The following is a 16,116-nucleotide window of genomic DNA, read 5'->3' on the forward strand; positions in this document are numbered from 1 at the left end:
GAAAACCACGCATTTTGGTAGTTTAGCAAGGAATCACACAAGTCTTGAAAATGATTTAAATGTCTACATGGGGAAAAAATTCCAAATCTGAACCATCTATAACGTGAAAATGCTCCAGTATTGAACACCAATTTATAATATTGAACAAGAGCCATCAAGCAACAGACAAGCCAGAGACTTTAGAAGATCTTCAGAGCTACTGTCCTTGCTCATTACCTCTTTCCTGAATCTAGCTGCATTTCAGCCATTTGACTTTAACTTGATCTCAGTTCTCATATATTGGCATTTGAGTCCTACTGAAAAGGAGACAAAGGCCCAGATATCATCATTTCACTGTAACACAGCAGCCTGAATGTTCCTGCAGTTTCTGTAGAGGTATCACAAAGACACAGTCCATTGTGAAAACCCACAGGAATGGGGCAGGCAAGGACTATGAAGACATTGGTTGACTTTAAGAATGACGTTGCAGAGATTCTCCTCAGTCAACTGAGGAGCGATTAGAAATAATCCATTACTAGGAGGCTGATGGTGGTAACTAAGGAATGGAGTTAGAGGTGGTCCTGGTTTTTCCCTTTGTGCTTAGAATACTTCCAATTCTGACAATAAGAACAGCTTCCATTCGCTGGTCCATGAGGTCTGAGAGAACTTCTCATCTCAGAATCACTGTTCTTTTTCCAAGAAAGAGAGGCTGGCTCTCAAACAATTTACATTTGGTTAATGATTGGTTAACACTAGCATCATCATTCCCTTACGCGAGGCACAATGATTGTTATCTGCAGCTAACATGAATTTGGGCACACATACCCACTGCAATATTGCAAGACACTTTAGAGAAACTCGTGGGGGGTGATGAATGTCAATGAGATTCTTTCCTTTCTTTTACGCTATGCTCAAGCTGATGAGAATGAATCAAACACAAATTATTACATATATCTCCTTTTGAAATAATAAAAAAAAAAGTCTTTGGAGAGGAAAAAATATTTCCTAGTTGCAGGACCTTCAGAAAAATGCATTGCTCCAGAGTACATAAACGGAATGGCAGGAAAACAAGCAAACAAACAAACAACAAACAAACAAACAAACAAACAAACCAGGTATCTCCTCATCTTCTCCCAGAGAAATATCTGACCCTATGCAAAAGCAACATGACCACTGAAATTCCCCCAGCAACTCTGCATCATCTCTACATGTAATCCGTAAACCAAAATGACCTCTGAGAGGTCAAGGTTCAAATAAAGAAGCAGATGCGTAGTTTATAGAAAGAAACTGTTGAGAATAAGGTATGTGAAGATTTTGAATATACGAAGATTTTTGAATCTCAGTGCTCACGGTACTTGTTAACATGCTCAAACGCTACAGAGATTATCACATTTCCTAGCTTCTCTCCTCAAAGGAAAAAAATATACTGAAAGTCTACGGATAGAGACTGCAGTCAGACTATGACAGAAATGTTTTTCCTAGCTTGATTACCTTGTCAAAGACAGGTTTATCTAGATCATGACCCTTTCATACTAGGAACCAAGACTACTGTCTTGGAGACGAGCTGGCATAGTTGGCACATGGACTAAAAGATCAAACACAAGCAGCCCTCTGCTATTGCCTGCACAAAAAGAAAAAAATACATTGGATTGTAAAGAGTGCCAGGCTGGAACAATTTTCTGAAGGTGTTATTCTCTAGAATTTGACTGTGATTTCTTAAAAATAAGCCTGTAGCTCATATAACTGTGAAAATAACATTGAAAATGTGAACTAGCATAAACCAACATTTTCCCAAATGTGCAAACAATTGCAAATCATACCTCTCTGCATAAAAAAATTGGCCAGTTCATCAAGACCATTGCTGATTTGGTAGACTAATGTAAATTTTCAACATTTAACAAGCAAAGCATTGTGATAATAGGATTGCCAAGGAAAAGGTCCAGTCCTATGAATGTAACATTGTCTTGCTTAGCATCTGGCAAACAAATACAGACTGGACCCAGAATTATACCATTCACTCATTTCTGTTTTAACTTCCAGTCTGCATGCAGAGTAAAAACTCAGGACCAAGGGCCAAGAGATCTTAAATCCAATGCTTGGCAGTTTCTCAGTCTACTCAATGCAAGGTGGAAGTCTCCTATTATTCATTATGCCCATCACTAACACTTACTGAATAAATACAAAGATCCTTACCAAAACATCAGACGTCCATTCTACAAGAAAGCAAAATCTGTATCCTCCCAATTATTGGAAATAAATTAAAATAAGCATTGCCAACATGGAATTCTCACCTTTACAATATATCTTATTCTCAAAGCGCAAGGCAAATAATGTCTGACCTGGGTCACGGCTCCTTCTTCACGTTCCTCAGTAGTGAAACTCTTACCCAGCGTCAATCTGCCTTAGTTTCTACTAAGTTTGCTGCAGTTTTCAACAGACAGTATCTTCATTGACAGCTCTGTTCCTAATTTTCCCATCTTCTAACCTCCCTTTTCAACTCCATGTGCCCAATTCCACATAGATATGTCATTTCCCCCTCTGCAGAAAAACGTGCTAAATGAAAAAGCATCAAGCCCTTAGCTTTGTAAATTTATTTCAGGGTACTGCATTTAAATGCCTTCTAAATAGAATGAATAGGCATAGTGTATTTTAATTTGCCTTCTTACTAGATACATTTCTCTCTACCCACCTCTCACATCTCCTTTCTCTGAAGAATAAAATAAAGAAGTTCACCTTTACTACAAAAAGCAGAGTTTACTTTGAATACATCAGCGAATTCTTGCAATTTTAACCTGCCAACCACTTGCACAAATCCTTGAAATAGAACTTCTCAGGTGTGCAAGGTCAGAAGGGTCTCTGAGTGACCACATGAGCGCAGCTGCTATTACTTATATACACATACTAATAAAAGAACAGAGCTTTTAGCGAACAAGTCTTGCTAGACCAAAATTCATCAGTTAAAATCCCTTACGCTCCATGCTTTTCATTGTATTATGGAGATTTTTAGGATGCTATCAGAACGGAGTTTTAGCCCATCACAGTAATTACCACTCTGCAGGATCAAGGTTTCCTACCTGGCAAAAAAGTATCAACTTTACAGGAATACTTATAACGTGTATTCGTACTTATTGATGATAAAGCCCCTATTATCATGCAAATGGATCTTATTCCATTGACTTTTTTTTTTTTAATTTTTTTTTTTAAGCAGGTTATTGTATTTTACATTTTGGCATATACAGAACATGACAGCTTGATTCTTAATGCGTATTTAAACAAGTTACTATCTGTCACATCGGGGTCTGCTTCATCACTACTCTGTGGCTCACTAGGAGAAGAAGTTAAGATGCTCTCTAAGGAATCGTTACGATACACCACGCCAGTGATCCCGCCGCAGACGGACACCGGAGTTTTCCTCATTACCGCCGGTGCTGCCGAGGACGGCCTGGAGCACACCTTGATTTCGCGCATGTGGGCAAACACCGCCACTGATCCCAGCGAGAGCGGGAGGCATTTTGCAAGGCACATGGCAACACGCCTTAGCCCACATGTTAAAAAGCCTGTCGAAAAGCCTTCCTGCACGTGTGCGGTAAATTGCGTGCCAAAGGAAACTGTCAGGTACCGCTTCTGCCTCCCCTAATACCGGCGGCGCCTTCTCGCCATACGGTCCAACAACTGTCCGCAAAGATGCGCTGCTCCAACGCGAGCCTCCCGAGACACCACCGCGCGCACCACGACCCCGCACGCTTCTGCTTCGCATCCCCCCTTATTCCCCTTTTATTTTTATTTTTTGGTGGCCGTCCGCAGCGCTCCGCTCCGGCCCCTCAGCCAGCACACAGGACCGGCCGCGGTGCCGTGAAGCCGCCACCGCGCCCGGAACAAGTTTCGGACGGCGGGGCGCGGGCGAGTTGCAGAGCCCCGGAGCCCCGGGCGGTCCCGACGCGCCCCCCTGCCCCCTTCACCGCCCTTCCCGAACCCCTCTCGCCGCCCTCCGGCTCCCCCCCGCCGCCCACCGGCGCTGAGTGCGTCTCGGGAGGAGGGAGCCCACCAGGGCTGCCTCCATCCCCGGCCCCGAGCACCGGCGGGAGGCCGAAACTCCGCCGGCCCCGCCGCCCGCCCCGGGAGCGCGGAGCCCCGCAGCGCCGCCGGCCGGGAGCAGCCACCGCCGCCGCCCGCCCCGGCGCCGGCGGAGGGTGCACCGGCGAGGCCGGGGCTGACATAATCCTGCGAAACCGGCAGCCGCAGCCTCCCGCCCCCACACCCGGGGGTCCGCTGCCAGCGCTCCGCCGCCCCCCGGGGAGGGGGGGAAGGCGCCGCGTCCCCGTCCCCGTCCCTCCGGGCCGCACGGCGGGGCGGGGGCGGCGCCCGGTGGCCCCGTGGCCGCCCCCCCCCGTGTGCGCGCCCGGGGCTCGCCCGGCCCTCCCCTGCCCCCCGGTCTCACCTAGGAACGGCGGCGGCGGCGGCGGGGCTGAGCTGCCGAGCCCGGCGGGGGCGGGGATGGATGGAGGGAGGGAGGGGAGAGAGGGGCTTGGGGGGGGGCCCGGCGTGTGCTCGCAGCCGCTACCCCTCGGCGCTCAGCATCCTCCACGCGCCCCGCGGTGAGTCAGGCAGGGAGAGCGCCGCGGAGCCGCGCACACCGGAGCCCCCGCCGCCCTCCCCGTCCAGCAGCAGCCGCCGCCGCCGCGCGCGCCCCCGCCGCTCCCCCCCCCCCCCATCCCAACCTTGCGCGGGCGCGGGGGCGGGGGCGCGCGCGCGCTCACCGCGGCTCGGTGCGGTCCCGGCGCCGCGCGGGGCTGCGGCGGGCGGGGAGCTGCCGCGGCGCCTCCCCCCGGCCCCCGCCGTTACTATGGATATGCGGGGCCGGCGGATCCTCCGCGCCCACCCGCGCGGGCGGACCCGGAGCTTGCCCCCCCCCTCCCTTCATCCCCCCGGGGGCCAGGGGAGCCGCCGCGGAGCTCCGTCCCCGCCGCCGGCCCGCGGGCACCTCCCGCTGCTCCCCCGGCAAAACGCATTTTTTTTTTTTTTTTTTTTTAACACCAGCTTCTAAATAAATCTTAGCAGGGCTGGGATTCGTGCGGTAATAGGAACAAATAAGCATCCCACAGGATTGTTTACTTGAGTAAGTGCATCCCATTAAGCAGCCGCCGCGCTGCCTAATAAAGGGCACGGAGCGCAGAAGAGAACGCCCCTCCAATTTAACTTCGGGAAATGTCAGAGGACGGAGCCGCACTTTCGGTCCCCCATGGTGGCTCTTATCTCTCACTCTGCTTCCCCGAGGAAGCGAGACACTTGGTGGCTGAGCACATTATCAAGCAAGTTCAGCCCGTTGGGGCCAGATGAAACGTTTTGCCAAGTCAAAAAATTTGACTCCGTCCTGGAAGGCAAAGTGATCCGGTGGCTATGGTTCCTAAGGCAGGTGGCATCACCCTGGCCCGCTCCCAGCAGAGCTATTGGAGCCGCCAGCAGGTGAGATGACCCCCCTGGCTTTGGAGCCACCAAGCCTCAAGGAGAGATAGCTATGCCATCGCCTGTGAAATACAAAGCTTAATTAGAAAGTCAGAGAAAAATTAAGAGTGTCACTGTCTGGGCACAGCTGTACGCAGCAAAGTCACTGTGCTGAAATGTACAGTGCAAGAGGAAGCAAGCCACCAACCGATGTGGAAGCTGCTGGCCTGGTATGCTGCCAAGGCATGCTTTTGAAGCGCACATGCAGGGCAAGTCCACTGTCTACATTTCTCCAAGACATCACATTGACTGAATGTCGCAACATAATCCACTCACCCTTTCATTCTGCATGCCCAACTGCATGCGTTTATACAAAACTTCAAGCATGGGTAGCTTTGTGCTCCAAAGTAACTTTCTCTGGGGCTCTTTCCTGTGTTTGTCCCTCAGAGCTTTCATTAGGTCTTAAACCACCACTAGGCTGAAATTGTCAAAAGCAAAGCTTTCAAGAAGTAAACGATCACACTCATAAATGGCTCACTTTGTTATAAACAGAATTGGTCTTTCAGCCCAGCCTTGCTCTCTCAACAAAAAGCCCCTTGGAGGTGGGCATGTAGCCACCCAGTTCACCAGCTCATAGCAGGGCAGCTGGGCTTGCTCAGGTGTAGTGTGGAACTGACATCGAACACGGCACTATGTCTGTGAGCAAAGACAGCAGAGTAGGTTTTTCTACGAATCACTAATAGCAACTGTTGATTATTTAAGAGTTGAAAGGTTTGCTTAAAGCAGTAACGCAAGCTTCGATATCGTAACTGAGTTTAGTTAACCAGCCCTGACAAATTAATGTTGGGGAACCTTCAGCATTAACTCAAAAGCGCATCGCAGGAAGAGGTTTGGAAAGTTATTTTGATTTTAACTGGAGACTCTGCTTTTTCTCACAGCTTGTTTTTCAATAAAACCTTATAGATGCAGTCTGGTGTTTATGTAGATTTGATATAGTCCATACGGAGACAGACTGAACAGAATACAAAAGTTTAGTTTCATCCCGAATCAGGAGAAAACATAAACATTTTGAAATGTTTCATGAGTAGAATTCCAATGATTTAGACCGTAGGTATGAAAATGACCATTTCTAAACTTTTTTTTTTCCCATTGTTTAAAAACATGTTAATGCAGGATAAAGTACTACATCTAAATGGCTTCATTTTTTTGTTCTGACATCAAGGTGGACATTAAAGCAGACAGCTTGGCAGTATTTCCTTAAAATGTTTAATGATGGTTACAAGTTTGTCTAAATTTTTCTGATACCTTGGAACCATGTCTCTAGCTCTCCAGCTAAGAAGGCTTCCTGCACAGTTCCAGCTCTCTTTGTCCTGGATTGTGTGATCTGCGTTTGTAAATTGAAATCAGATTTTCGCTATAGATGGGATGTGATCCATTAACAGCTTTCTGAATTAGGAGCAATACCTTAATGGAATCTAAGCCAGAGAAGGAACAAGTTAAGGATGTCAGCGTGAGCCTGATGTGATGATGGCAGAGCGTGGTAGCCATTTTCTATACCTGCCATAAACTTCATTACCTCCATTGATTGTAACATATTGCAGACTACAGCAGCTCTGCATGAAGAAAGTAAGTGTGTAACAACCAGCAAATCCTAGGAAAGGATGAAGGTTTCTGGCAAGATGGTGATTTAAAGGGCATTTTTAGAAATATACAAGTTTGGTGAGGAGGCAAACATGAACCCAGATTGTTGGACTATGTTGAGAAGAAAGATCTGCATAATTTCAGCATGAGGTACATCTCCCATTTTGCCACTCTCACCTTCATGGTGCCTGGATTCCTTTTGAATTGACAGCTCTTTCTCTGAGGTCTGTCTGCCTGTAGCTGAGTAGGTGTCATGGCTGTGTCAGCGCTTAGTGAGACATATCTGCACCTGCATGCTGCCACCAGCCAAAGGCAGACATACCTCATGCTCTCCCCCTGCTCTTGTTTTGGAATCAAAGAGAAGTTTGGCTACCATGGATGCTGACAGGTCCAAATAAGTGAAGATAAAAATAAATGAAGTACTGGACCATTTACCTCTGTTATGTCAGGAAAGTATGGTAGGATACTTCACAGTCTGTTCTGTCAGAGATCTGTTACTATACAGAGAAAAATGTTGCCTCCCTCATGGCCATGAACAGGCCATTTCTTTGGTTAACCTTCTTGGGGATGTTACAGGTTGGGCAGAAATGGGAGTGAGAGGCTGCAGTTTTGGCTTGAGGGCTACTTGGGCCACTGCGTGTTTCAAGTGTGGTGAATGTCTTTTCCTAAAGGCAGATTAATAATTTATTTTAGTACCGTGGATCTCGGTAGAAGGGATCAGTTTAAAGAGTTTTAGCAAATACTTTTCAAAGCTCCAAAATCCTAGATATGTATGTCAAGGCCAAACTCTGTGATAGTGTGGTTGGATCTGATCAGATCAGAAAAACATTTTTCTTTTCTTATGAATTCACTGTGCTTTTCATTGAAATGATCAGCAACGTATGCTGATGTGCTGATCGTGGTCATGAAAGCTTGTTTCAACACTTTGTTTATGCTCTTTGTAGATTACTATGAGGAGCTGCTCTGGTGGCCGTGATTTTTCCTGTAGGCAGGAAAGCTAGGCAGCTTGCTTTCTCTTTTACAGCACTGGGACAATCCTGTCAGATTAGTTGTTCTTTTTTATGAATGGCTTCAGAATTATTTCACTGCAAACTTCCTCTGCAGTGGGCAATTTGTGGGCCTGGTTCTCTTAGCTGTTGTGATGCTGCAGGGAAACTCATAGGTCTGAAAAGATGGAGAAAGGTGGATACCATGTTATCCTTCTAACCTGGCAGCATTTTAGGATAAGCAGCAGTGACTTTACCAGAGTGTATTAAAAAAAAAAAAAAAAAAAAAAAAAAGAAAAAAGGATTCAGGAATCCTAAGATGACTAGGGCTAGTTGTTAACTAGCCTCATGGGAGAAGCCTATCATTATGACATTTGTATAAATCAAAAAATATCTGACCAGCAGGGTAGCAATCTGAGGAAGTCTCCACTCCTGGCTAAAATTAGATCTGCTTTCCTATGCTTGTTTTTCTAGCTATATGCACCTTAAAATCATTATGGAAACCACTTGTAGGCAAAAACATCGATGACCATGGACTCTAGACCCAAGTATGGGTCTATGTGAAAGTAATGGAAACACCTAATACAAATGCAATGTCAGAAGTTGGAGAGTTAGGGTCATCAGATTATATTAGATTATTTTTGGAGAAGGATCATTATTCATCTATAGCAAAAAAGACCACATTAAAGAAAGAAAACAGTTATCACATCCACAGAGTTTTTCACATCCCTTATTTCCCAGTCTCAAGCCAACACTATCACCACACTCCAATGAAGAAGTAAAAACAGACTTAGATTTGCAGCAAAATGGCCTCTAGCAGTTACTTTTCCTACTGACAAACAATGTTACACATATATTCAGGGAAAATATCTGTTAGAACAAAGTGATGAAATTTGTTTGCTACTTAAAATTCATTGTTAAAAAACATCTAGTTAAATTCATACTGAAAATTTTTAGTCATAGAAAATTATTATCCTCTAGTAATAAAGTTTATTCTGTGAAATTAAGTCAAAGCAGCTTCTTTTTAGCAAAAATTAACAGTATTATATTCTGATTGTTCAAATAATTTCTTCTAATAAAGTTTGTGCTATTTTTTTTCTAAAATGTTCTGCCTTATAACTTGACTCTTTGCTAGAGATAAGTATTTGCTAATTTAAACTGCTTTAGTGATACAAGATAAAATTAATTCTTGTAGGGAAAAAATCTTCAATAAAAGCAAGATAAAATTATTTTAAAGTTTGTAAGAGAACTGTTTCTACATTCCTTTCTCAGATTCACATTAATTGATTTTGAATTCCCTGAACAGGGACCAAACAGATTGTCTCCATAACATACGTTACTGTAAGTACACATGAGCATAATAATATTCAGATATTGAAGTAAATACTTGCATAGGTATGTTTACTAAGCAAGAAAATCATATTGTGAAACCAGTAGATAAAAAAATATCATTGGAAAATTTTAGTAGCAAATTATACTTTCAAAATAAGATGCCAATAGACCCTGTACCTAAAGTTGAGTATCAAGTTGAGAAAGAAAGCAGAGGAGAGGGATTTCTACAAACAAGAGTTGCAAAAGTCTGTTATTGGACTTACGTACCACACATGGTCCTTAAAGAAAATTAAACTTGCAAGAAAGACCGCACTTGGAAAAACATATGTACCTAATTCTTATGGTATATAAGTTGACAGAGACTGTAACTTCTAATAGTGCTGTAATAGATCAGGGCAAAAGGATCTAACTGAAAAAGAGATGAAAAAGCTGTACTAGCTTGGGTAGGAAGCAAGGACTTAAGTTTAAAGTGAGGAAGAGTAAGGAAGTTGTCATCTTTTGAACACAAAGACAACTCACAGAATGCTGTTTTAAGCAGGAAAGTCTCCTGGGGAAATTATTGCCAGTCCTGCAAGCTGGTTTTATTTTCAGCTCTGGGTCAGCACTCAGCGGATGGGATCTTGCTGTATAGGACAAACCCTTCTGATTGCTTTCCCTGAGGAGAAAACTTAAGAACTAGAAAGAAATCTAGCTATTATACTAATAACAGAATTGTCTTTATATATTTCGTTTACTTCCAGTCTCATAATTAGAAGCTCAAGATCCTATCTTTCAGAATAAATCTTCATTTTGATTTTTTTTTTCTTAAACTTGTACAGAGTTGAAGAGAAGTCCATAGAAGTTGATAAATTTGGCCTATACAGCCTATTTGGAAATAGCAATCCAAAGACGTGTGGACCTGGAGTTACTGCAGGATCCATACTCAAAGAGATAACTGGGGCTATCTTCTGAAACTGCTGGAAGCTCTGCAGGAGCTCATGCTGCAGGCTGCTGGGGTTTTGGAAGGAATTTCACCGACAAACAGATTACATTTCTTTTAACCAGCATCAGTCAAAGACATCTAAGATCTGAATAAGACTTGAATGCATGAATGGAGATAACTCGTTCAGACAGGTTGACACATCTGGTTCTCATCGTCTGAGAACTACTTAGTACCTGAGTGCCAAAGGAAGGAATAAATACAAACCACTTTAACCTTGACACCTTTAGATAAGATGTCACGAAATGAGCTGAGCAATTCCTGGGGATGATGGTGGTTATACAGTCACAGAATCATAAAGGTTGGAAAAGACCTCCCAGGTCATCTGGTCCAACTGTCCCCCAATCACCGATGTTACTCACTAAACTATGTCCCTAAGCACCAGGTCCAACCTTTTCTTAAACACCCCCAGGGTCGATGACCTGGGAAACCTGTTCCAATGCCTAACCACTCTTTCTGAGAAGAAAAGTCTCCTAACTTCCAACCTAAACCTCCCCTGGCACAACTTGAGGCCATTCCCTCTTGTTCACATGCTAGTTATTTGGGAGAAGAGACTGATCCCCAGCTTCCCACAACTTCCTTTCAGGTAGTTGTAGAGGGCAATAAGGTCTCCCCTGAGCCTCCTCTTTTCCATACTAAACAATCCCAGTTCCCTTGGCCTCTCCCCACAGGATTTGTGTTCCAGAGCCTTCACCAGCTTCATAGCCCTTCTCTGGACATGCTCCAGGGCCTTGATGTCCTTCTTGTAGTGAGGGGCCCAAAACTGAACACAGTACTCGAGATACAGCCTCACCAGAGAAGAGTACAGGGGGCGATCACCTCTGTGGTCCTGCTGGCTATACTGTTTCTGATACAAGCCAGGATGCTGTTGGCCTTCTTGGCCATCTGGGCACACTGCTGGCTCATGTTCAGTCAAGCATTAACCAACACTCCTGATCCTTTTCCTCTGCACAGCTTTCCAGCCACTCAGCCCCAAGCCTGTAACATGAAATATTTGTAAAGACAGTTTATCTGTAAGCAGAAGACAGCACAAGGGAGTTCTTGAGACAATACAAGTTTTAGGCCTTTCCATTTTGCTTATTTCACTAAACCAATACAAAAATCAGGAGACCGCAACCCAAATTGATACAAAAATAATTTCTAAAGGTAACTTTTTTTAGGTTTCTACAAATAGTTTTCTGAAAGAAAATATAGTTTTCTGAAAGAAACTATTTGTAAATTGCTCATATACAATCTAGATTGAAGCCTCTTTAATGTTTCTGTACAGAATATCCATATGTCTATAAAGTATAATCTGATTTATGGTAGGTAAATGATTCTAGAAATCATTAAAAGAAACAGAAGTTTTGGAAAAGTACATAGAACCATTTTATTCCTGTGACCATGATGGTTTTTCTAAGTTTGACTAACTAAAAAAGAAAACAAAGATGAATGAATGGATATAATTTAATGAATGATCAGAAGGCAAAGCAATGAAATAGAGTTAAAATCTTGACAAAATTCATAAACTGGAATATTACCTCAGGACTGTAGAATAGAATCTTTGCCTCCTTATTATCAGATAATAATCCAAACAGGGAACCATGAATGAATGTACATGAATGTTTGTGTGTATGTTTTCTGGAGGAGAACAGAAGCAGTTATATGGTCTTGAACAGAAGTAAGGAGACACGTGGTTTATCAGCTTGACTATCTTTGTGTAAAAGAAGAAAGCATGAAATAAAAGTTGCTTTGTTCTATTGTTTTCCTGTAAATATATTGTTTTAAAAACCTGCCATTCACAGCAGAAGGAATAATTGAGTTAGACAGCTAGTTGAAAAATATGACTTTTTTGCTGAATTGAAAGTAATCTGAGATAATCTGAAAATACCATGAGATGATCAGCTCAGTAAAGAAAGAAAACTTCCTTTGACTTTGGAAATGCACAGAGAAGATAATGGAACACTACTTTTTTTTTTTTTTTTTTTTTAATGGTACTGTATTAAATGGTACTGTAAGATGGTTTGTTTAAAAAAAAAAGTTTAATTCTGAATTGGTGTCAAATGCCATGCTGCATAATAATTACTGCTTTATAATGGTGGTCATAGTATGTTGGCAATATACAAATATTAGATGCAAATGGTCTATTTCTGAGACTCTGAAGTGTAAAATTGGTCGATATACTATTAACAGATTCATAGATGGTTTATAAAGTAGAGTGATCAGAAAGAGTCAGAAGAGGATCAGAAGATAAGCAGGAACATTAATAACCAGCCTATTCAGATATCCTAAATTACTGATAGACATGGTTGCTTCTCAGTTAACACATTTCACTAAAAATATTGAATTTACAGTTGGAAAATCTAGTTGAAGCATTTTGTCCTGGGAGGATGTATTTTGAATAAGTAAAACAAAACAAAATACTCCATTTAAATCACTTTTTCTTTTTCAAGTCAACTTTTTCAAGTCAATAAAATACAGAAACTGAGTATCTTTCCAAACCAGTGACTTTCTCATGGGATCAATGATTAAGATTTATTTATTTTCCCAGAAGGGTAAAGTCCCTCAAGGTCTGATTTCCACTACAGCATGAGATTCCTTCTGAACAAATATCATGGTCAATCAGATAACTCAATAGACTACAGACTATTATGAAATATTTCTGTGGAGAGTGATCCCACAAGAAAATGAGTACAGCAGGCTTCTAAACTACATTGCTACAATTTTGTTTTGATTGAAATTTCAAAACAAATATTTGGCTATGTCCAAATTAAATTATTTCAGAATATTTTCTCCATTAAATATTTCTGTTGTTTCAGTTGCTCACTATGATTCAGAGTTAAAAGAAAATTTAAATTATGGAATATTCACAGGATGAAGATTCCATAATTTAATCAGTTTAAGATGAAAATTTTGAGTTTGAGAAAATAACAAAAGGTCAAGATATGTTATAAAAATACAAAACCACAGTAATGACTCTGAAAATACCTGTTAGAGCAGGAGGGATTGCTATATATTAAATGCAAAGCAAAGGTACAATGACCTGTAATTCTCTTCTCAGGGTCAAATATAAATTGATCCTACATTAATAGTTCACCCTGCTGCAAAAGAGATAAAATTGTTATTTTGCTGTATTAAGATACTGGCATTTCATTCCTAAGAATTTATGGCAAAATGATCCTATGATCATTTAAGATGATCATAGGAACACTGGTATAGAAGAAAGGCCATAATGTACATACTCCTGGGCTAATCAGTACATCATCTCTTTCTTGTCCATGGTTATGCCCGACTGCCACCAGGAGAATTTCAGAACTCTCTCAACTGCTGTCTCTCTTAACATCACTCCCGGCTGTCTCTCTTAACATCACTCCTTTGCCTTCAAATTGTCCTTTCCCTTCTCCTTGTTTGTTGTGTCCTCTTTAAGCTCAGATATTATTTTTCATACCCTCTGAAAAAACTCAACCCAAGTACTGAGCAAGATGGCTATGCAGTACTCGACACTGATTAAAAGAACAAAGCACTGTCTAGCGACACAGTGTTTAAAAGAGATGCACTCTAGCTAAGGAATTCAGACATTTGGAAAACAAGATCTACATGGGATTAAAGAGTTAAGCAATTTCCATCTCGAGGAAACTGTCTACAAGTAATTAAAGGCACGTCATAAAGTAGGCCATTTTTCTGGATTAATCAAAGACAACTGAGGAACTCATTTAACACATAGAAGAGAAAATTTAGGTTAAACATTGGGAAAGACTGTATAATATCTGAAGAAATATTCGTGCTATCACTAGCTTAAACTGAAAAAACATTCAAGAAGTCTGATTTCTTGGGGGGATTCAGAAACGATTAAAACTCATGCTTTAGAAGAGAAAGCACCAGGAGACCCCTAGAGGTCATCTAAAGTCCACACAACCCTGTGGCTACCCTAAGCTAAGGCTTTCCCTAAAAGGTGAAAAAAATAGGAGACTGATTTACCCCTTTGCATTGTATGCAATTTCAAACCACCCTCTAGGTGCTAAGTATTTAAACCACCCTCTAGGTGCTTTAGACTTTTACTATTATATATACAAACCATTTATTTTCATAAATGTTTTGCTTCAAATACTGTTACATTAAGGACTTCCATGTAACCTTATAATATAAAGAGAAAATGGTGAGTTATGGGCATGAGTGAATAAAAAGCAGGCTGAAAAGCCAGATTATCAAAGAATAAATTTGATTTTGTAAATAACAACTTTTTCAAGGCTGTAAAGATGCAATAAAAAACACTATAAAATTGAATTGTGTATGACAGTGACTACTTGGTCCCCAGTCTTGTAATATGAATTGCGGTGAGACAATCACACCCAGCATGTTGCAAAGCCCAGTCCCTGCTGACTGGCACTGTATGTTGCATATTTTCATCCATTCAAAAGATTTCTAAGAAATTACTTTTTTATTATTTTATTTTTTAATCTATAGCACTTTCATTTTCTTTGGAGATCTTATGAACTTCTTTCTGACTTCTAATGAGCTTTTGTAGACAATGGGAATATATTTTTTCTTTTGAAATGCTGCCTGCTCTTCCCAAATACATATTAGTCAGTGACAATTTTAGCAATCACTTTTTTTTTTTTTTGTCAAGGTAAAATCTTGTAGATGCTTTAATTCATTATTTTCAAATAGCATTCGTAATTACCTATCCAAATTATTTCTTGAATTCAGCACAGTATTAACTACAAGGGCCAGAAGGGCTTTTAATTAGCTGTTAATTAAATCTGAAGGTCTGATAGTTCTTATGCATATAGTTCCAGCATTACATTGACACTCCAAAGTGAGGATGGCAGTAGGAATGAGGAAAGGCCCTCAAAGACAAAAAATCTGTTAGGAGATAAAGATGTCCACTAATTTGTAGTGGGGTGAATGCATGTATCAGAGAGCGGGCTTTTTAGAAAATGGATTTGACTGCCTAGAAGGAATTATAAGCACGACAGCCAGGACAACTCAGATTTTTGTTATTGAAATTCTACCAGATAAAAAAGCATCTTCTCCACAATTAAAAAAATAAAAAAAAATAGAGTTTAGCTGGCTGCCTGACTTAGTTTTGTTCACCTGTTTTGTGCCAGTCTTTGAGTGGTACCAGCATCTTTAGTAAAGACACTAGTACATAACAAACTGCCAATCCAAATATAAGCAGAGAAAAATGTAACTCTTTGGAAATTTATCCTTCTGGGCAGTTTGAAATATTTTTGGTCCAGTAGCCTGAAGTCTACTCATAACTTTCCAGTCCAATACAGTCTCATGTACAGCAGTCAATGGGGTTTGTGTTTCTTTTGTAAACATTTTTCTCAGCCATTCTCTTTCTTTTGTGTTGTTTCAGGCAGAAATGGGTCAAAATCCCTGGAAGCTTGCACCTCTCACCCTCTCACCTCTTCCCTAATGGATACTGTTTTTGTTGTACCCAGCAAAATCTGGACACACTAGAAAGAAACCTCCTTCATTTTCTCCCTCTTTTTTTTTTTTTTTTTTTTTTTTTTTTTTTTTTTTTTTTCCAGGAGTGCATAGTTTTGATAGTTATTTTTTCCATTTGAATATTGCAAGATTTACTGGTTACAATTTTCATCTTCACCTGTGAATCTATAAAGGCAGTGGCAGGTGGTGATAACAACACAATTGCTTTCAGGGTATCAGAAAAGGTAGCTCTGGGATAATCAGCATTTTGAAGTTGTTTTTCCAATCTGGAGCATGAAATCAAACTGTTTCTGTTTGCTATTGATACAGGCAGCTTTGTTGTTG

The 16,116-nt window shown here is 41.5% G+C and overlaps 1 protein-coding gene across 8 annotated transcripts in view; it reads right to left on the reverse strand.

Annotated features, from left to right (window-relative positions):
* Positions 1–16,116, reverse strand: part of ANKS1B (ankyrin repeat and sterile alpha motif domain containing 1B) — a gene marked incomplete at its 5' end in the record, with an annotated part of 434,494 nt that overhangs the window by 84,996 nt on the left and 333,382 nt on the right. The window contains one exon of one of the 8 annotated variants that reach the window (XM_082773379.1): positions 4,698–4,742. The exons of 6 other annotated variants lie outside the window; for them this stretch is intronic. Of the gene's footprint in view, positions 1–4,417; positions 4,473–4,697; positions 4,743–16,116 lie in introns of those variants that run through there. One more of the 8 variants, XM_082773378.1, reaches the window with a different exon arrangement.

Source organism: Aythya marila (genome assembly GCF_965140915.1).
Source record: "Aythya marila genome assembly, chromosome: 1".
NCBI lineage: Eukaryota > Metazoa > Chordata > Aves > Anseriformes > Anatidae > Aythya > Aythya marila.